This window comes from Cryptomeria japonica, chromosome 3, assembly GCF_030272615.1.
Source record: "Cryptomeria japonica chromosome 3, Sugi_1.0, whole genome shotgun sequence".
In the NCBI taxonomy this organism is placed as follows: Eukaryota; Viridiplantae; Streptophyta; class Pinopsida; order Cupressales; family Cupressaceae; genus Cryptomeria; species Cryptomeria japonica.
The window spans coordinates 213,827,819-213,852,730 of NC_081407.1; positions in this window are offsets into that span (position 1 = coordinate 213,827,819).

Here is a 24,912-nt window from a genome sequence, read left to right on the forward strand (position 1 = left end):
GCCATCACAAAAATTTGTAGCGAAGCTCTGGTAAAAGTATATGCAGACTTTGTTTTTTTGACATTTTTGAGTCATTCTTATATCTCTGTAATCTTTGATGAGGAAATAATATACAATCAAAAAATATTTCAAGCTCAGATTTGTGTTGTCTTTATGTTTGCATGATGGTTTTAATTTCTAATTAGATAATCAAGGATTGTTTAGTTAAATGATTTGCAAGGTAATTAATGTGAATATTTTAAGTCTTTTTCTCAAGGAGGAAAATTAAATATATTTAATTCATCTTCATTGATACCAGTATATTCACATGAATTTGATGACTAGGTCTAGTACAGATTGGAAATATGTATATGTCGGGTGTATACAGATTTAATAGATCAAAATAGTGGTATTTGTATGAATTCTATTGTCAGATTTTAGTCTAGTTTTTTGTGACTTTGATGCCCAGATAAGGTACTGGTTTAAATCGCTAGTATTTGTGACATCTTTGTGGTCCCATATAATCAAAACAAATGTTTCATTCATGTTTGGTTGCACTAAATTGAAGGAGTTTGCAGAAATTTGCACTGGTTTCCTATAAACCATCTACTAGGTTGTGAGAAAGTAGTCACAATTAGGTTCACTCGCCTAAGCTTTGTAAAGCTTGAAGTGTAGGAGGTTTTTTCCTTATAAACCTTGTTAATTATTTTCTTGTTTCCTATTCTTGTTGTTCTCTTCTTTAGTAAACAAAGGCAAAATATTTGAAGAGAAAACCAAGTACTCAAATATTGAGACCAACAAGAATTGGCGACTCTACTAGGGAGAGTCATATAAGATAAGTTGTATAATCCAGATCAGTGTCTACGTTGCCTAAGTAGTTAGAATAGTGTATTCCATGGTCTCTGGATAAAGTCATCTACACTATGTTAACCCAAGTCTCTATAATTGTCTTAACCCATCACAACTTTATTCAAATGTTTCTTTGAGAGTATCAGTTTGATTCTATAGTTGCTTGTGAGTGATTTATTATGTTTGAAATCATTTTAAATTCCCAAGCAATTGGGTGGCGACTCTGAAAGAAAAAAAATCCAGTGCTCTTTTAATATAATCATAGATCACTTCAAGGAAGTTCACATAATGCAGAGAGGAAGGAACACCAGGTCCTACATGAAGAAGAATTCTCAAGAGAAGTTGCAAGGAGGATTACATGAACTAGTCCGGAAAGGCCAGAGAGAAACAACTATACATGAACTAGTTAATGATTCATGGAGACAGAAAGGCAACCATACAGGTAAATCCTCTGGACGACCAGTGTATGAAAATTCTAATACATCATCTCATGAATCTGAACAACATTATGGGTTTTCATACGGGTCTGTTTGGTAATAATGAGGATATTCAAAATTTTCATCAAAGATTGTCTCATACTTGCATTTCTAGGATAGATATGAATAGCTCCAATGGTAGGGTAGATTCTTTGCCCTGAACTGTAGACAGAAATGTGAGTTTGATCGATATTGACCATGTCAATATATCAGATTTGAAGGAAATATTTCTAGACCCTGATGAGGTTTCCCAAGAAATTTAGGCTCTCAATAAAAGAGTCTATCAATTAATTTCCTTAAGAAAAAAAAAAGAGATGGAGAAGGAAAATGAAACTAAGGCAAAACTTATTGAGAGAGATAGGTTGTTGAGACAGATTGTAGATCTTGAGTTACTCACTCAAGAAGAGCCTAAAAGTAAAGAAGAGGGCCCTATTATTAGAGAAAATTTAACTGCCAAAATTAGTCCTACACCCAAAATTGTTGCGCAAACTAACAGGGAGGCTCAAAGTGATCCACAACCTACCAAAATCACTACTGACAAAGGAAAACAAAAGGTTGTAGAGACTGGATTTGGTTCCAAAATTGCAGACATAGTATCACGAAGTGGAACAATATCTCATGGAATGTCTTTGCATGAAGTTGAAGTAAAGAGAATGAGAAAAGAGAATGAAAATTTGAAGAGGGAGTTGGAGAAAATTGAAATAGAAGCAACCAATGCTGAGTTTAGAAGAAAATTTGACTACCTAAAAGCCCCTCCTATAACTTTCCCTTCAATAGAGCAGAGCAACCCCATGACTCAAGATACTTCACACCCTATAATGAAAATTCAATCAACCATGCTCATGAATACTATTCCACCTGTGAACCAATATACCCCTGTTAACCAAAATAACCCTACCTTTTCTTTTAATATTTCTCCAGTAAGTCAAATACCTCTTGGACTACCCCACAACTAGAGTAACCAATTTCCTTGAGTTGGTGGTCCAAGTTCAAGAATGAACACTGGGAATAATTGTGCTGGTAACCAGTTCTAGAGAAGACCCATCAATGTTAAATTTTATAGACAACTTTTCTTTGATGGGATCCTAGGTTATCCAAACCATGTCCTACTTAAATGAGGGACAAACTTCATAAATTTGTTGGAAACAATGACATTAGTGCAGAGGAGCATCAAAAGTCTTTCAGTGATATGATTGATGATTATGAGATTGCAAATGAGGATGTGATCATGAAATTATTTGTGCAATCTCTAGTTGAAGATGTCAGGGATTGGTACAGAGGATTGCCTGTAGATAGCATAAGTTCTTGGGAAGAATTTAAGAATTGCTTTCAACAGCAGTATGGGGACAAGACAAATGTGAGTTTCAAGCTCAATGAGTTTTAAAATATTAGAAAATCTGATAATGAGGTCTTCATAGACTTTAATGCAAGGTTCCAAAAGGCAATTCATAGATTATTTCAAGTGATGAGGATAGATGAAAATGTATGTTTAACCACCTATTATAATGCCTTTGACCAAAAGATGGCCTATATCCTCAGGGATAAAAACCCACATAGTCTAAGAGATTCTTTTAGAATTGCTATAAATGTGGAAAGTAATAGGAAAGCATCAAGAAAAGTGGGAAGAAGAACTGATGGCAGACTATGGCAAGAGCAAAAGCCACAACCAAATACCTCTAGAGAAGAGGATAAGATTGAGAAACTGATGAGTGTTCTAAAAGACTGTCATGCCCAAACTTTAGGGCAAGAACGGGATAAAAAAAAAAAATTTAATTCGCAACTTAAAACATTAGGACTGCAATTATAAAATGCATTTAGCAAGTTTCATCTTAACTATGTTTGAGTTAATTCTAATTACTAACTTATGTAAGCAAAAATAAATTCAATTATATGCGGAAATATTAATTTTCCAAGAAATTATTATTGTCTCAACGATTTTAATCACTAAATCAAAATTCTCTAGAAATGTTTGGCGAAGGTGTTATTAAACTTCATTAGTCATTAAATGCTTTAAGGGACTAATTAAATTAGTCCTAGCACTTTGTTTAAAAAATGTCTATATTTTCATTTTAATCATAAATTGAAATGTGTTTAAATTAAATCGATGAAAGAACGTCATTTAATTTTCATAATGAACGTTGACCTATAAAGTTTTAATCTCAACAATAAATATCCAGGTGGACTAAAAATAATCCCTATAGCTAAAATAACTTATCAAGTTTTGTTATAAAATTTCTAAAAGAGTTAAACTTCTTAATAATATAAATTTTAAAACCACATTTTTAAATATGTCCATATGTTTTTTTTTTTAAAAAAATATATAAAATATAAACTCCTAATAAAATAAATAAATCCACAATCTGTCCTATACAATCATATTCTATATTATATATAATATGTATAAATATATATATATGTATATTTATCAATATACATATGATAATATTTATATATCCATATATATCTGTTAGAAAACTATCTATTTATATGTGAGGATATTTCTTTTAAAACATACATTATTATACAATTACCCCAGAACCCTAATTTTTATTATTATAAAAATGCTCTTCTATTCTTAAAAAAAAAACTCATTACTTGCCCTAACCCCAAATTCAGGGTTAGAGCTTTTATTTTATTATTTTCTCTTGAGATGTAGGGCCGAACAAAGGAGTTTTGGCAGAAGACATAGGAGGAAGCAGCTGAGGAGAGTCATGCAGGTCCCATGCAAGGGGAGGAGGAAAGGAGGCGGGAGTTACGGGGGGGGGCTTCTGGCAGGGACGGTGGCGCCATCACTGTCGGTCGCCACCCATAGTGGAGGCCGAAGCCTCCCACTATGGGTTGCGGCCCACAATGGAGGCTACGGTCATCACTAGGGAACCCACTGCCCACAGAACGGAAGAGGCTGCCCTGCGGGGATGACTGCAGGGGCCGAGCCCTTTCCAAGGTTAAGTTTATTATATTTTTTTAATTTTTTTAAACTATAATATATATACATATATATATATATATACGTATATATATATACATATATATATATATACGTATATATATATATTTAGATGTATATATAAGTATATATATTTATATACACATATATATAATTATAAATTTTTATATATAAATATATTGCTTATAAAAAGGTATTTTCTTTATATATATATTTTTTTTCCTTCAAATAGAATGATTATAATATTATGAATTAAACCCTTTTTTTTTTTGACAGGTTTTAATAACTTAACCAACAATTATATCAATAGGTTATTATTTGAAATAGATAGACCCTTTAACCTTTGATTTACTTCTGCAACAAAAGTAAATAACAGGATTAAATAAGCTTTAAACATCAACTATAAAACTATGAAAATATTTAAATCGATTAGTCTACTTAACTCTAGACTTTATTGCAACTTTATTTATCTAGAAGTTATAAAATAAAAACTATAATAGACCAAGATCTTCATTTCCTGTAATAATTAAATTGACAGACTTTGCAAAATTATTCAACAACTAATTAAATGACAGTTTTGGATACTTTATAGTTAAAACATGTATTTTCTGTAATAAAAATAAATAATAGAATTATCTGATCCTAAAACAACAACTAAATAAAATAAAGAATATATTATCTTAAACTATAGAGATGGTATGATAAATTTAGATTTTATATTCTGTGTTTGAAATAAAACCATAGATAAAATAAAATCACAGATTTAATTAAAATACTATTACATTTCCACATATAATCCTAAATGCTTTTATATTTAAGCCCTTGCATGCATGCAAAATCAATTCTATTTCTTTTCAATTAAATAAATGAATAAATTTAACTCATTCCCTTTCAAGAGATATTAAATATGCAACAAGATCTATCCTCAACTTTAGGACTAGAACTTAGAAATAAACCACTTATCATTTCTACAAATTAACATGATATTTTCTGCATATATATATATATAACAATTAACATATTCCCAAGTCTTTATCTCTATTATACAATAGCCTCCTTTTTTTTTAAACAAATGAGGACTTTTCAGAGGGTATTAATTACATTTACAACACTTATCCTAAATCAACATCTTCCGCCATAACTGCATGCCCTAATCTTTCTTCTAACAATCTACAAGTAAATCAAACTATGACCATGGAGCGCTCACCTCCTAGCCTAAGCTAACTGGTAGCCACCCCCGAGCTTAGAGAACCAAGCCTTAGATAGGTAACACACATGAAAACACATAAGACAAGAAAAACACAATCTCAAACACAATCCCAACCCGGCTTCACTGCACCACACATTTATGATGTCTTCTCAAGGGTGGTAGTGGACCAAGTACCGTGAGGAGAATTGCAAGTATGAAAAAACATGTAGCCACCTAATGGAAAACCAAATACATCAAGTATAGCAACCCCTTATTCCTTATGCCCCCCAAGGCATTCATGCCTTATTTCCCTCCTTATGACCCCCAATACATAAATAAGCCATGCAACAAGGGTCACATAAAATAACTTGTGATCGCTCTCATAACGAGAGTCTCTCACTTGAGGGCTGTCACTTCTACCACCCACAAGATCCTCCTCTCTCCCAAGAGTAAGAGGTATTGATGACTCCCAAAACAACATACAATGTATAAACACAAAATACCAAATAAATTTCCAAGAGAACATGCATGGAAACTAGTCTCTTACACAAACATTACTTTCAAAAACACATGCAATAAGAAATCTTTTATAAGAAAGATACAACCAACCTTAATCTGCCCAAAGGTATGCTAGTTTTGCTGAGGATGAGCAACCTAATTCCACGATTTTTCCCTTTCTACCCATAGCAAATTTCTCAATCCAAAAATCTAGCTTATTCTTTTAGAAATTCTTGTCTCCAAGAATGGAGAGTGGGTGATTCCCCCAAAATCTCTCTTTCTTGCTTAAGAAGACACTAGTGTGAGTTCTCTCAAGTTTCTAAAACTGAAAAGGAAAGTAAGGTAAGATGGGAAAGGGAACTCTCATTCGAAAAGGAAGGTTCACAACTTAGTTCAAGTCTTCAAATTTTAATTTTCGCGCAACTTAGAAAAGTCACGTTTTAGGGTGTCTAAAAGGTCACATGGGAGTAGAAACTTGCCTAAAATTACCCCTACCCCTTAGGTATACCTTATGGGCTTTAGGAAACCTTATTAAACTACCCCTAGGTGTCCAATTTAACACTTTTTTAACCCCTCTAAAGTTTATTTTCGGGTCAAACCTATGTTGACCATCCCAAAGATTCTTTACCCAAGGCATTTATGGAATCACATTACATTAATTGAAAAAGCTATAGTTAAACAATTCCCTCCAAGAGACAAATTTAAAAACTCAAAAATAAATCAACACATGTGTCAAGTGACCCAAAGAAAATACTTTTACAAAATTGCACATGAAATCTTGTCTCTTATTGGATTTAAATAAATCAAATAAATAACATTTAACACACATGCATCATCTACTATTACGAATAAAATATGACACAAATGAAGTGTTGTCTCTCCAAATAGACAAACCTGGTTTTACGAAATTACATAGGTCTAGGTTTGGTTCTCCATAATATTTCCATGGTCACATGGGTATCTTTTCCTGCACCACTCAAATACACATTAGTAATTTCCAATAACCTCGTATAATATTAAACACATGAATTAGAATACACATCAAACACTTCACATACAATTTACATTTGACAATTCAATATATCTCATATCCAAATAACTCCACATAAGTAATTATGGTCCACACATAAAACATACATCTTAATTCTATCCTCATAATAAAGTCCTGCAAATCCAATAATGACATACATCATCTCCAATTTATCCTATTCTAGAATCATATAGAATTCTATATCATGAAGCATCAACATTCATCAATGTTATCCAAATCATGGAATCATATAAGTTCTAAATCCTGACATAACTGAAATACGTTAAAGATTATCCAATCAATGGATCTTTTAGGATTTCAAATTCACAACACATCAAAATGTACACCACAAGGTGCAATAACACTATAACTTGGTTCAATTACTTTTCTCACCAATCTATCTATCTAACACAATCCATTCTTTTGAATTATAAAGCATTTATTAATAAGGTCAAACATGGTCAACTAAGTTAATCAAAGCTTGGTTTGGGGAAGGCCTTACATCCTCCTCCCCTAGAGTTCGACTTACTCCTGGAAGTCGCATGAGTAGAATTCCGAATTAGGGGACAACATTTCCCACAATTTCAACAGGTTACTCAAAATTTTATCTTGCTTACTAGAAGTATGAAATACCAAAATCAACTTATTATTGTAATTAACTAGCTATCTTCACAAGGTTAAATTCTTAGTATTTTTATTACATTTCACTTTGATCTCAGGTAGGTGTTCGCAAAGTTCTATTTTTCAACAATTTACATTAATGCACCATCCAACCACACATCAACTTCCACAATCAAGGTTACACATATTGAATTTCTAGGAGTTCTACCTTGTTTAGGATTTGTCTAAAAGCATGTTTATCCTACTATATTCTCATCCATGCATGTTACTTAAGAAAATTGACATCACACTTAGCCACAATGAATCTACTTATTCTACATTCGAGGCACCTCATTAGGGTGTTAATACACTATTTTCTAAACTATCCTAAGTGCATAATTTCTTCCAACTTTATTAGGTGACAAGGAAAATTCAAATTTAGGTTCTTCAATACCTCCCTTATATAGGGTAGTTTCGTACCACTAGGGATTAAAATGTTTTTTTATATTTCTAGGCTCCAAGGTTTAAGTTTTATAAGGAGCATCATTCGCCACTTCCAAACTTTAAGGTACACAACAATCCTATTCCAAGGGAGTGATGGAAGTTATTAATACTTATTTTAGATATCATCCATGCAATCATCTCCATACCCATGCCAAATTTACCTGTCGACAATCATAACTTTCACAATTCATTAGATCTAGGTCACACTATTGTTCTAAATTTTTCTCTTTCAGATTACTTGCAATTAATTTTACTTAGGAGGATATTCCTTCCTTTATCTTAATTTGATAAAACACATTCTTTGTTAATTCTTATGCCTAATTTCACTCCTTGCGGTATTCTCCCTTGACACACTTTCAATGGTTCAACGAACATGATAGATATTACACAAATCACATCACTAGAGCTAGTTATATCAACCATCAAAATGACCACTTGACACTTTACAAGATCAAAATACAAGTTACTTCTACCAAGTCCAATATAAAGAAGAAAAATGTCGGCAATTGAAAGATATTAAAACTAGAAATGTAGCAAGTGCCATAGCTCAAATAAAAAGAAACATAACTTTAGTGGTCCTTTCACCATAAAAAGTTAAATAGACAGAAAGTACTAGCCCTTAGGTCACGAAATGCTATTCAAAGAAAATAAAAATAATGTTGAATCAAACTCGAAACAAGATGACCATTCTAGCCATGCTATAGAGAGTAACCACAACACATCACCCGAGATCACATGTCCTAAGTGTGTTAGGAAGTGATTATTAGACTCTTAAGGTTCTTAGATTCTTTATAATCCTTTATTGATTTATAAAATAGTTTCTTATACACAAGAGATCACAATCGTTATTATAGATCATGTTCCATTTTAACCTTCACGTGCCTACTATTACCAGCAACACTTTCCGATATAATCTGTTATCTATTTTAGGTTATTAACATCCTTAATTATATCTAATAGGTGATTACACTAACTCTAGCATTCTCTGTCCATTCTTCTTTGACTTCTATTACTTATCTTAATATGCTAAACCTTGCTTCAATGTTATGTGGTAGTTGAAGTATCAACACTTTCATGTCTTACGCACTCGGTTGATAGTTCGGTACAAATTTGACACTTGTTTACTTAGAACCACTTAGGATTTATATAATGCAATCATATAATTTTACTAGGGACATCATTTGTTTTCTTAGCACCTTATGTTAGCTTCTTATATTTTCACCTCTAACATTCACTTGCCTTCATTAGGTAGGAGTTTGTTGCCAAAATTAAAAACACTTAAGGTTAAGAGCAATTTGGTGAGGAATTATTGTCAAGTAAGGTCAATAATGGTTGACAACAATTTCTACACATTTCACGACATAATTCAAATGACTTGGAGAGTGGACTTATTCTCTCCTACTTCACTTGTGCAACTTGAAAACAAGGGGGTGTGCACTCGAAAAGTGGCCAACACCCATCCACTTAATTAAAATTTAGTAAAAGGGAAATTATCTCATTCCATATTACTTATTTATATTTACTTACTAGTCAAATTATGGCATATCACAACATTCGATCTCTCCAATCTAATAAACCATCTTACCATCCCAATATCCAGTTACCCAATTATGGTATAACATAAGGATGTCCAATAATTACCAATGTCTTAAGATGCCCGTAACTTACAAGTTCTCCCTTAGCTAACCACATAATGTGGCTCCTTATCAATGTTCTCATAAAATATTTTATACTACCAACTAAATCTCATTAAAGCTTTGGTATTATATTATTGTTATACTATCTTTCCCTAAGCCATATCCACCTACACATTGTTTCATCCATACTTAACATTTTCACATACTTTCACACTGGAATGCCAAAATTTGCAAAGCTTCTTCGATTGTGCTTAGTAGTTGAATTGGGTTACATATTGTCTTTTACCTAGTGACTAACCATGATTGTGTTGCACTTTCCTTCTTAGTTTCTGAATGACAACTAGTTACACACTTCTAGATTATAGGGTCCTAATACTTTTACACTCCTTGCACTCCAATGAGGATTTTTGTATGATTCCTAAATCAACTCTACTCTCTCTTCCATTATTTACTTTCTCCAAGATTATCTTCTCATAAAGGAACTAGTTGAGGTTTTACTTGCTTGTTCCCCAATTATAATACCACGGATGAACTTAGGGTTTATTGTAAATACGTGTTTTTACCCAAAATGTTCATGCCTCCTTTCTCCTTATTTAACTCACCTATAGTATTACTAGGGTTTTCTGATCAAGGGGATTGCCATACATCAGTTTAGTTCTTATCTTCAAGGTTATCCAACTCTAGCTTCACTATATTGCTACAAACATTGTCTAACAAATGCTCTTAATAAGAAATCTAACATGATCACATTCTTAAGGTACCTAGTCATTAGGATAGGTTAATGCTTCTTTCTACTATTCGTAAGAGTACCTCTTAACTCTCCTTCATTGTTGTCTCATATGGCGGCCTTGATCTTTTTAACCATCATAATTTCACATAGCTTAAAATTTTATTTTGATCTGCCTTGATTCTTATTTATCTTGTTTATTGTGCCTTTATCTTAGGTCTAACTGTCTTGCTTGTCTTGCCATGTCAAGAACATATCTCGATGGATGGTATTCTTTTAGTTATCATCAAGAGTATTTTATTGAAGAATTAACTCCTCATACTTGATTTGATTAGGGCAATTATTGTGTTTAGGTTCCAATCTAATGGTAACCTCATAAGCACAAAAGTACTAACTTTTGTTATTAAACACCGAAAATACTTCATTTAATAATTGAAATTTTTGCAGCCCTTGGGGTTTTATTATGCTATAAGCCTTATGACTAATAAGTTCAAATTTTAGGGCTTTTAGTGACCCTTGGAACCCCTTGAATTGATATATGTTGATCTATTGATTTACCATAATTTTTACTTATGTTTCACTTTGTTATTTCACAAGTTTTCACCTAGGTGTTATACTTCAAGCTATAGTTCAGTTTCAACTAAGTTATGAATGTAGCCCATGTTCACTAGTGTTTGAACCTAGGGCTCTGATACCAAAATGTCATGCCTAAACTTTAGGGCAAGAATGGGATAATTTTTTTTTTTTTATTCCGCAACTTAAAACTTTAGGATTGCAATTATAAAATGTATTTAGTAAGTTTCATCTTAACTACGTTTGAGTTAATTCTAATTACTAACTTATGTAAGCGAAAATAAATTCAATTATATGCGGAAATATTAATTTTCCAAGAAATTATTATTGTCCCAACGATTTTAATCACTAAATCAAAATTCTCTAGAAATGTTTGGCGAAGGTGTTATTAATCTTCATTAGTCATTAAATGCTTTAAGGGACTAATTAAATTAGTCCTAGAACTTTGTTTAAAAAATGTCTATATTTTCGTTTTAGTCATAAATTTAAATGTGTTTAAATTAAATCGACGAAAGAATGTCATTTAGTTTTCATTATGAATGTTGACCTATAAAGTTTTAATCTCAACAATCTATATCTAGGTGGACTAAAAATATTCCCTATAGCCAAAATAACTTATCAAATTTTGTTATAAAATTTCTGAAAGAGTTAAACTTCTTAATTATATAAATTTTAAAACCACATTTTTAAATATGTCCATATGTTTTTTTTTTAAAAACATATATAAAATATAAACTCCTAATAAAATAAATAAATCCACAATCTGTCCTATACAATCATATTCTATATTATATATAATATGTATAAATATATATATGTATATTTATCAATATACATATGATAATATTTATATATCCATATATATCTGTTAGAAAACTATCTATTTATATGTGAGGATATTTCTTTTAAAACATACATTATTATACAATTACCCCAGAACCCTAATTTTTATTATTATAAAAATGCTCTTCTATTCTTAAAAATAAACTCATTACTTCCCCTAACCCCAAATTCTAGGTTAGGGCTTTTATTTTATTATTTGCTCTTGAGATGCAGGGCTGAACGAAGGAGTTTTGGTGGAGGACATAGGAGGAAGCGGTGGAGGAGAGTCACGCAGGTCCTACGTAGGGGGAGGAGGAAAGGAGGTGGGAGTGACAGCGGGGAGGGGGGGCTTCCTATAGGGACGGCGGTGCCGTCACTGTGGGTCGCCGCCCATAGTGGAGATCGAAGCCTCCCACTGTGGGTTACGACCCATAGTGGCGGCTACAACCATCACTAGGGAACCCGCCACACACAAAGCGGAAAGGGCTGCCCTGCGGGGATGACCGCAGGGGCCAAGCCCTTTCCAAGGTTAAGTTTATTATATTTTTTTAAAAAATTTTATTTTTTTTATTTTTTTAAACTAATATATATATATATATATATATATATATATATATATATATATATATATATATATATATATATATGTATGTATTCTATATATAAGTATATATATTTATATACACATATATATAATTATAAATTCATATATATAAATATATTGCATATTCAAAGGTATTTTCTTTATATTTTTTTTTTGATCCTTTAAAACAGAATGATTACCATAGTCTAAATTATATATATATATATATTTTTTTCCTTAAAATAGAATGATTATAATATTCTGAATTAAACCCTTTTTTTTTTTTGATAGGTTTTAATAACTTAACCAGCAATTATATCAATAGGTTATTATTTGAAATAGATAGACCCTTTAACCTTTGATTTACTTCTACAACAAAAGTAAATAACAGGATTAAATAAGCTTTAAACATCAACTATAGAACTATGAAAATATTTAAATCGATTAGTCTACTTAACTCTAGACTTTATTGCAACTTTATTTATCTAGAAGTTATTAAATAAAAACTATAATACACCAAGATCTTCATTTCCTATAATAATTAAATTGACAGACTTTGCAAAAATCTACAACAACTAATTAAATGACAGTTTTGGATACTTTGTAGTTAAAACATGTATTTTCTGTAATAAAAATAAATAACAGAATTATCTGATCCTAAAATAGCAACTAAATTAAATAAAGAATATATTATCTTAAACTATAGAGATGGTATGATAAATTTAGATTTTATATCCTGTGTTTGAAACAAAACCATAGATAAAATAAAATCATAGATTTAATTAAAATACTGTTACATTTCCATGTATATTCCTAAATGCTTTTATATTTCAGCCCTTGCATGCATGCAAAATCAATTCTATTTCTTTTCAATTAAATAAATGAATAAATTTAACTCATTCCCTTTCAAGAGATATTAAATACTCAACAAGATCTATGCTCAACTTTAGGACTAGAACTTAGAAATAAACCACTTATCATTTCTGCAAATCAACATGATATTTTCTGCATATATATATAACAATTAACATTTTCCCAAGTCTTTATCTCTATTATACAATAGTCTCCCTTTTTTTAAACAAATGAGGACTTTTTAGAGGGTATTAGTTACATTTACAACACTTATCCTAAATCAACATCTTCCACCATAACTGTATGCCCTGATCTCTCTTCTAACAATCTGCAAGTAAATCAAACTATGACAATGGAGTACTCACCTCCTAGCCTAAGCTTACTGGTAGCCACCCTCGAGCTCGCAGAACCAAGCCTTAGACGGGTAACACACATTCAAACACATAAGACAAGGAAAACACAATCTCAAACACAATCCCAACCCGGCTTCACTGCACCACACATTTGTGATGTCTTCTCAAGGGTGGTAGTGGACCAAGTACCTTAAGGAGAACTGCAAGTATGGAAAAACATGTAGCCACCTCATGGAAAACCAAATACATCAAGTATAGCAACCCCTTATTCCTTATGCCCCCAAGGCATTCATGCCTTATTTCCCTCCTTATAACCCCCAATACATAAACAAGCCATGTAGCAAGGGTCACATAAAATCCCTTGTGATCGCTCTCATAATGAGAGTCTCTCACTCGAGGGCTGTCACTTCTACCACCCACAAGGTGCTCCTCTCTCCGAAGAGTAAGAGGTCATGATGACTCCCAAAAACACATACAATGTATAAACACAAAATACAAAATAGATTTCCAAGAGAACATGCACGGAAACTAGTCTCTTACACAAACATTACTTTCAAAAACACATGCAATAAGAAATCCATTATAAGAAAGATACAACCAACCTTAATCTGGCCAAAGGTATGCTAGTTTTGTTGAGGATGAGCAGCCCAATTCCATGGTTCTTCCCTTTCTACCCTTAGCAAATTTCTCAATCCAAAAATCTAGCTTATTCTTTTCAAAATTCTTTTGTCTCCAAGAATGGAGAGTGGGTGATTACCCCCAAAATATCTCTTTCTTGCTTAAGAAGACACTAGTGTGAGTTCTCTTAAGTTTCTAAAACTTAAAAGGAAAGTAAGGTAAGATGGGAAAGGGAACTCTCATTCGAAAAGGAAGGTTCACAACTTAGTTCAAGTGTTCAAATTTTAATTTTTGCACACTTAGAAAAGTCACTTTTTAGGGTGTCTAAAAGGTCACATGGGAGTAGAAACTTGCCTAAAATTACCCCTAACCCTTAGGTATACCTTATGGGCTTTAGGAAACCTTATTAAACTACCCCTAGGTGTCCTTTTAGCCCTTTTTAACCCCTCTGAAGTTTATTTTCGGGTCAAACCTATGTTGACCATCGCAAAGATTCTTTACCCAAGGCATTTATGGAATTACATTACATTAATTGAAAAAGCTATAGTTAAACAATTCCCTCCAAGAGACAAATTTAAAAACTCAAACATAAATCAACACACGTGTCAAGTGACACAAAGAAAATACTTTTACAAAATTGCACATGAAATCTTGTCTCTTGTTGGATTTAAATAAATCAAATAAACAACATTTAACACACATGCATCATCTACTATTACGAATAAAATATGACACAGACGGGTTGTTGTCTCTCCAAATAGACAAACCCTGGTTTTACGAACATACATAGGTCTAGGTTTGGTTCTCCATAATATTTCCATGGTCACATGGGTATCTTTTCCCACGCCACTCAAAGACACATTAGTAATTTCCATGGTCACATTGGTATCTTTTCCTACGCCACTCAAATATACATTAGTAATTTCCAATAACGTCGTATAATATTAAACACATGAATTAGAATACACATCAAACACTTCACATACAATTTACATTTGACAATTCAATATATCTCATATCCAAATAACTCCACATAAGTAATTATCACAATTCTCATAATTTTGGTCCACACATAAAACATACATCTTAATTCTATCCTCATAATAAAGTCCTGCAAATCCAGTAATGACATACATCATCTCCAATTCATCCTACTCTAGAATCATATAGAGTTCTATATCATGAAGCATCAATATTCATCAATGTTATCCAAATCATGGAATCATATAAGTTCTAAATCTAGACATAACTGAAATACTTTAAATCAAGATTATCCAATCAATGGATCTTTTAGGATTTCAAATTCACAACACATACCTCAAGGTGCAAAAACCCTATAACTTGGTTCAATTACTTTTCTAACCAATCTATTTGTCTAACACAATCCATTCTTTTGAATTATAAAGCATTTATTAATAGGGTCAAACATGGTCAACTAAGTTAATAAAAGCTTGGTTTCGGGAAGGCCTTACATCCTTCTCCCCTAGAGTTTGACTTACTCCTGGAAGTCACATGAGTAGAATTCCGAATTAGGGCACAACATTTCCCACAATTTCAAAAGGTTACTCAAAATTTTATCTTGCTTACTAGAAGTATGAAATACCAAAATCAACTTATTATTGTAATTAACTAGCTATCTTCACAAGGTTAAATTCTTAGTATTTTTATTACATTTCACTTTGATCTCAGGTAGGTGTTCGCAAAGTTCTATTTTTCAACAATTTACATTAATGCGCCATCCAACCACACATCAACTTCCACAATCAAGGTTACACATATTGAATTTCTAGGAGTTCTACCTTGTTTAGGATTTGTCTAAAAGCATGTTTATCCTACTATATTCTCATCCATGCATGTTACTTAAGAAAATTGACATCGCACTTAGCCACAATGAATCTACTTGTTCTACATTCAAGGCACCTCATTAGGGTGTTAATACACTATTTGCTAAACTGTCCTAGGTGCATAATTTCTTCCAACTTTATTAGGTGACAAGGCAAATTCAAATTTAGGTTCTTCAATACCTCCCTTATATAGCATAGTTTCATACCACTAGGGATTAAAATGTTTTTTTATATTTCTAGGCTCTAAGGTTTAAGTTTTATAGGAAGCATCATTCACCACTTCCAAACCTTAAGGTACAAAACAATCCTATTCCAAGGGAGTGATGGAAGTTATTAATACTTATTTTAGATATCATCCACACAATCATGTCCATACCCATGCCAAATTTACTAGTTGACAATCATTACTTTCGCAATTCATTAGGTCTAGGTCACACTATTGTTATAATTTTGTCTCTTTCAGATTACTCGCAATTAATTTTACTTAGGAGGATATTCCTTCCTTTATCTTAGTTTGATAAAAACACATTCTTTGTTAATTTTTGTGCCTAATTTCACTCCTTGCAATATTCTCCCTTGACACACTATCAGTGGTTCAACGAACATGATAGATATGACACAAATCACATCACTAGAGCTAGTTATATCAACCATCAAAATGACCACTTGACACTTTACAAGATCAAAATACAAGTTACTTCTACCAAGTCCAATATAAAGAAGAAAAATATCAACAATTGAAAAATATTAAAACTAGAAACGTGGCAAGTGCCATAGCTCAAATAAAAAGAAATATAACTTTAGTGGTCCTTTCACCATAAAAAAATAAATAGATAGAAAGTACTAGCCCCTAGGTGATTAAATGCTATCAAAAGAAAATCAAAATAATGTCGAATCAAACTCGAAAAAAGATGACCATTCTAGCCATGCAATAGGGAGTAACCGCAACACATCACCCAAGATCACATGTCCTGAGTGTGTTAGGAAGTGATTATTAGACTCTTAAGGTTCTTTGATTCTTTATAATCCTTTATTGATTTATAAAATAGTTTCTTATACACAAGAGATCGCAATTAGTTTTATAGATCATGTTCCATTTTAACGTTCACATGCTTACTATTACCAGCAACAATTTCTGATATAATCTGCTCTTTATTTAGGGTTATTAACATCCTTAATTATATCTAACAGGTGATTGCACTAACACTACCATTCTCCATCCATTCTTCTTTGACTTCTGTTACTTATCTTAATATGCTAAACCTTGATTCAATGTTATGTGGTAGTTCAAGTATCGACACTTTCATGTCTTATGCACTCGGTTGATAGTTCGGTACAAATTTGACACTTGTTTACTTAGAACCACTTAGGATTTATATAATGAAATCATATAATTTTACTAGGGACATCATTTGATTTCTTAGCACCTTATGTTAGCTTCTTATATTTTCACCTCTAACATTCACTTGCCTTCATTAGGTAGGAGTTTGTTGCCAAAATTACAAACACCTAAGGTTGAGAGCCATTTGGGGAGGAATTATTGTCAAGTAAGGTCAATAATGGTTGACAACAATTTCAACACCTTTCACGACATAATTCAAATGACTCGAAGAGTGGACTTATTCTCTCCTACTTCACTTGTGCAACTTGAAAACAAGGGGGTGTGCACTCGAAAAGTGGCCAACACCCATCCACTTAATTAAAATTTAGTAAAAGGGAAATTATCTCATTCCATATTACTTATTTATATTTTCTTACTAGTCAAATTATGGCATATCACAACCTTCAATCTCTCCAATCTAATAAACCATCTTACCATCCCAATATCCAATTACCCAATTACAGTATAACATAAGGATGTCCAATAATTACCAATGTCTTAAGACACTTGTAACTTACAAGTTCTCCCTTAGCTAACCACATAATGCAGCTCCTTATCAATGTTCTCATAAAATATTTTTTACTACCAACTAATTCTCATTAAAGCTTTGGTATTATATTACTGTTATACTATCTTTCCCTAAGCCATATCAACTTGTATGTTGTTTCATCCATACTTAACATTTTCACATACTTTCACACTGGAATGCCAAAATTTGCAAAGCTTCTTCGATTGTGCTTAGTAGTTGAATTGGGTTACATATTGTCTTGTACCTAGTGACTAACCATGATTGGGTTGCACTTTCCTTCTTAGTTTCTGAACGACAACTAGTTACACACTTCTAGATTATAGGGTCCTAATAATTTTAAACTCCTTGCACTCCAATGGGGATTTTTTTATGATTCCTAAATCAACTCTACTCTCTCTTCCATTATTTACTTTCTCCAAGATTATATTCTCATAAAGGAACTAGTTGAGGTTTTACTTGCTTGTTCCCCAATTATATAACCACGGATGAACTTAGGGTTTATTGTAAATACGTGTTTTTACCCAAGAAGTTCATGCCTCCTTTCTCCTTATTTATCTCACCTATAGTATTACTAGGGTTTTCTGATCAAGGGGATTGTCATACATTAGTTTAGTTCTTATCTTCAAGGTTATCCAACTCTAGCTTCACTATATTGCTACAAACATTGTCTAACAAATGCTCTTAATAAGAAATCTAACATGATCACATTCTTAAGGTACCTAGTCATTAGGATAGGTTAATGCTTCTTTCTACTATTCGCAAGAGTACCTCTTAACTCTCCTTCCTTGTTGTCTCATATGGCGGTCTTGATCTTTTTAACCATCATAATTTCACATAGCTTAAAATTTTATTTTGATCTACCTCGATTCTTATTTATCTTGTTTATTGTGCCTTTATCTTAGGTCTAACTATCTTGCTTGTCTTGCCATATCAAGAACATTTCTTGATGGATGGCATTCTTGTAGTTATAATCAAGAGTATTTTATTGAAGAATTAACTCATACTTGATTTGATTAGGGTAATTATTGCATTTAGGTTCCAATTGAATGGTAACCTCATAAGCACAAAAGTACTAACTTTCGTTATTAAACACCGAAAATACTTCATATCATAATTGAAATTTTCGCAGCCCTTGGGGTTTCATTATGCTATAAGCCTTATGACTAATAAGTTCAAATTTTAGGGCTCTTAGTGACCCTTGGAACCCCTTGAATTGATATATGTTGATCTATTGATTTACCAGAATTTTCACTTATGTTTCACTTTGTTATTTTGCAAGTTTTCACCTAGGTGTTATACTTCAAGCCATAGTTCGGTTTTAACTAGGTTATGAATGTAGCCCATGTTCACCAGTGTTTGAACCTAGGGCTCCGATACCAAAATGTCATGCCCAAACTTTAGGGAAAGAATGGGATAATTTTTTTTTTAATCCGCAACTTAAAATATTAGGACTGCAATTATAAAATGCATTTAGCAAGTCTCATCTTAACTATGTTTGAGTTAATTCTATTTACTAACTTACGTAAGTGAAAATAAATTCAATTATATGCGGAAATATTAATTTTCCAAGAAATTATTATTGTCTCAACGATTTTAATCACTAAATCAAAATTTTGTAGAAATGTTTGGCGAAGGTGTTATTAATCTTCATTAGTCATTAAATGCTTTAAGGGACTAATTAAATTAGTCCTAGCACTTTGTTTAAAAAATGTCTATATTTTCATTTTAATCATAAATTGAAATGTGTTTAAATTAAATCGATGAAAGAACGTCATTTAATTTTCATAATGAATGTTGACCTATAAAGTTTTAATCTCAACAATCTATATCCAAGTGGACTAAAAATATTCCCTATCGCCAAAATAACTTATTAAATTTTTTTATAAAATTTCTAAAAGAGTTAAACTTCTTAATAATATAAATTTTAAAACCACATTTTTAAAATGTCCATATGTTTTTTTTTTAAACATATATAAAATATAAACTCCTAATAAAATAAATAAATCCACAATCTGTCCTGTACAATCATATTCTATATTCTATATAATATTTATAACTATATATATGTATATTTATCAATATACATATGATAATATTTATATATCCATATATATCTGTTAGAAAACTATCTATTTATATGTGAGGATATTTCTTTTAAAACATACATTATTATACAATTACCCCAAAACCCTAATTTTTATTATTATAAAAATGCTCTTATATTCTTAAAAAAAACCTCATTACTTACCCTAACCCCAAATTCTGGGTTAGGGCTTTTATTTTATTATTTGCTCTTGATATGCAGGGTTGAATGATGGATTTTTGGCAGAGGACATAGTCGGAAGCGGCGGAGGAGAGTCATGCAGGTCCCACGCAAGGGGAGGAGGAAAGGAGGTGGGAGTTATGGGGGGGGGGGTGAGCTTCCCGCAGGGACAGCGGCGCTGTCACTGTGGGTCTCCGCCCATAGTGGAGGCCGAAGCCTCCCACTATGGGTTGTGGCCCACAGTGGCGGCTGCGGCCGTCACTAAGGAACTTGCCGCACACAGAGCGGAAGGGGCCGCACTACTGGGATGACCACAGGGGCCAAGCCCTTTCCAAGGTTAAGTTTATTATATTTTTTTTCCTTAAAATAGAATGATTATAATATTCTGAATTCAACCCTTTTTTTTTTTGACAGGTTTTAATAACTTAGCCAGCAATTATATCAATAGGTTATTATTTGAAATAGATAGACCCTTTAACCTTTGATTTACTTCTGCAACAAAACTAAATAACAGGATATAATAAGCTTTAAACATCAACTATAGAATTATGAAAATATTTAAATCGATTAGTCTACTTAACTCTAGACTTTACTGCAACTTTATTTATCTAGAAGTTATTAAATAAAAACTATAATAGACCAAGATCTTCATTTCCTATAATAATTAAATTGACAGAATTTGCAAAAATCTACAACAACTAATTAAATGACAATTTTGGATACTTTATAGTGAAAACATGTATTTTTTGTAATAAAAATAAATAACAGAATTATCTGATCCTAAAACAGCAACTAAATTAAATAAAGAATATATTATCTTAAACTATAGAGATGGTATGATAAATTTAGATTTTATATTCTGTGTTTGAAATAAAACCACAGATAAAATAAAATCACAGATTTAATTTAAATACTGTTACATTTCCATGTATAATCCTAAATGCTTTTATATTTCAGCCCTTGCATGCATGCAAAATCAATTCTATTTCTTTTCAATTAAATAAATGAATAAATTTAACTCATTCCCTTTCAAGAGATATTAAATACTCAACAAGATCTATCCTCAACTTTAGGATTAGAACTTAGAAATAAACCACTTATCATTTCTGCAAATTAACATGATATTTTCTACATATATATATAACAATTAACATATTCCCAAGTCTTTATCTCTATTATACAATAGCCTCCTTTTTCTTAAACAAATGAGGACTTTTCAGAGGGTATTAATTACATTTACAACACTTATCCTAAATCAACATCTTCCGCCATAACTGCATGCCCTAATATTTCTTCTAACAATTTGCAAGTAAATCAAACTATGACCATGGAGTGCTCACCTCCCAACCTAGGCTACCTGGTAGCCACCCCCGAGCTTGGAGAACCTAGCCTTAGATGGGTAACACACATGCAAACACATAAGACAAGGAAAACACAATCTCAAACACAATCTCAACCTAGCTTAACTGCACCACACATTTGTGATGTCTTCTCAAGGGTGGTAGTGGACCAAGTACCTTGAGGAGAACTGCAAGTATGGAAAAACATGTAGCCACCTCATGGAAAACCAAATACATCAAGTATAGCAACCCCTTATTCCTTATGCCCCCCAAGGCATTCATGCCTTATTTCCCTCCTTATGACCCCCAATACATAAACAAGCCATGCAGCAAGGGTCATATAAAATCCCTTGTGATCGCTCTCATAACGAGAGTCTCTCACTCGAGGGCTGTCACTTCTACCACCCACAATATCCTCCTCTCTCACAAGAGTAAGAGGTCTTGATGACTCCCAAAAACACATACAATGTATAAACACAAAATACCAAATAAATTTCCAAGAGAACATTCACGGAAACTAGTCTCTTACACAAACATTACTTTCAAAAACACATGCAATAAGAAATCCATTATAAGAAAGATACAACCAACCTTAATCTGCCCAAAGGTATGCTAGTTTTGTTGAGGATGAGCAACCCAATTCCATGGTTCTTCCCTTTCTACCCTTAGCAAATTTCTCAATCCAAAAATCTAGCTTATTCTTTTTGAATTCTTTTGTCTCCAAGAATGGAGAGTGGGTGATTACCCCCAAAATCTCTCTTTCTTGCTTAAGAAGACACTAGTGTGAGTTCTCTCAAGTTTCTAAAACTGGAAAGGAAAGTAAGGTAAGATGGGAAAGGGAACTCTCATTCGAAAAGGAAGGTTCACAACTTAGTTCAAGTCTTCAAATTTCAATTTTCGCACAACTGAGAAAAATCACTTTTTAGGGTATCTAAAAGGTCACAAGGGAGTAGAAACTTGCCTAAAATTACCCCTAACCCTTAGGTATACCTTATGGGCTTTAAGAAACCTTATTAAACTACCCCTAGGTGTCCATTTAACCCTTTTTTAACCCCTCTGAAGTTTATTTTCGGGTCAAACCTATGTTGACCATCCCAAAGGTTCTTTACCCAAGGCATTTATGGAATTACATTACATTAATTGAAAAAGCTATAGTTAAACAATTCCCTCCAAGAGACAAATTTAAAAACTCAAACATAAATCAACACACGTGTCAAGTGACACAAAGAAAATACTTTTACAAAATTGCACATGAAATCTTGTCTCTTGTTGGATTTAAATAAATCAAATAAAGAACATTTGACACACATGCATCATCTACTATTACGAATAAAATATGACACAAACAGGGTGTTGTTTCTCCAAATAGACAAACCCTGGTTTTACGAACATACATAGGTCTAGGTTTGGTTCTCCATAATATTTCCATGGTCACATTGGTATCTTTTCCTATGCCACTCAAATACACATTAGTAATTTCCAATAACCTCGTATAATATTAAACACATGAATTAGAATACACATCAAACACTTCACATACAATTTACATTTGACAATTCAATATATCTCATATCCAAATAACTCCACATAAGTAATTATCACAATTCTCATAATTTTGGTCCACACATAAAACATACATATTAATTCTATCCTCATAATAAAGTCTTGTTAATCCAATAATAACATACATCATCTCCAATTTATCCTATTCTAGAATCATATAGAGTTCTATATCATGAAGCATCAACATTCATCAATGTTATCCAAATCATGGAATCATATAAGTTCTAAATCTAGACATAACTAAAATACGTTAAATCAAGATTATCCAATCAATGGAGCTTTTAGGATTTCAAATTCATAACACATCAAAATGTACACCTCAATGTGCAATAACCCTATAACTTGGTTGAATTACTTTTCTCACCAATCTATTTGTCTAACACAGTCCATTCTTTTGAATTATAAAGCATTTATTAATAGGGTCAAACATGGTCAACTAAGTTAATCAAAGCTTGGTTTGGGGAAGGCCTTACAAAGACCTTACTGCAAAGGTGAGTAAGAAGGATAAACCTCATTACAATTGGCAAGATAGGCCCGCTAGGTTACATGATATGCAATATAATACTACTTGGAAAGATGGGAAACAGGTGCAAGACATGCCAAGAAGTACACATAATCATGATACTCCTGACCCTTTAAAAGGTGGAAATGTGCATAATATGGAGGATACTCCTTGGTGTGTAGCATGTGATGGGCCACATTCCCCTTACCAGTGTGTTGTGGCTCAAGCTTTAAATGGATATATGAGGAGTGAGGGTGAATTGAGATATCAGAATGAGGATAAGCATGTAGTAAATATGTGTGAAACCATTGTTGAAAGTGACTATGAGTCTTCATAGGATGAAGCAGATAAGTATGATGCATTAAGCAACAATGAAAATTGCCATGGGAAATTAACAATTCATTGGAATCCTACCCTAAATATGGTGACAATTGAGGATGAATAAGTTCATCTTAGAAGGACTAGTGAGAAAGAAGTGAAGAACCTCACCAAAGCTGCAATAGCTAAGGCCAACCGTAACTATAACTTGAGAAGTAGAAAGAATGATGAGAATCATCCTAGTTTCATGTTTATTAAAGAAGTTTCTCAGAAAAGGGTGGTTGATGGTAAGACTTCTGCCAAATATGGTCATGCTAAAAAGGATCAGTCCAACACTTCAGGTAAACCTGAGAAAGTTAGTGTGACTCATAATTCATTTGAGACCGTTGTTGATAAGAAGACAATTCACCAAAAAGCAGATAAGGTTAAAGCCCATTATGAGTCTTATATTAATTTTGCATTTGATATGACTGAAGCTTTAACCCAGATGAAAGTTTCAGTACTGCTGATAGAGCTGTTAAAAATAAAATAACATAGAGAAGAAACATTTTCTTTGCATTCTAGTATATCAGATACAGATGCATCTTCACCAAAAGGTACTGAAAAGGAGAGAAATGATCAAGAACAAAAAAACCTAGAAATTTATGTGGGAAACACAATTACTCAGGAACATTCCCAAGTTGATCCTTTTTATGTGACATTATTAGTCAATAATAGACTAATAAAAAATTGTATGATAGATTATGGGGCTGCTACAAATGCGATTCCATATGGGGTCATGAAGGAGTTGGGATTGTCACTAAGTACCTTGTATGAGAAGTTCTATGCTATGGATAACAAAGAAGTACCTATTGTGGGTACAATGAAAGATGTAGAGGTGAAAATAGCAGCATTCCGTGAGGCCACCTATAAGATGGATATCATAGTAACTGACA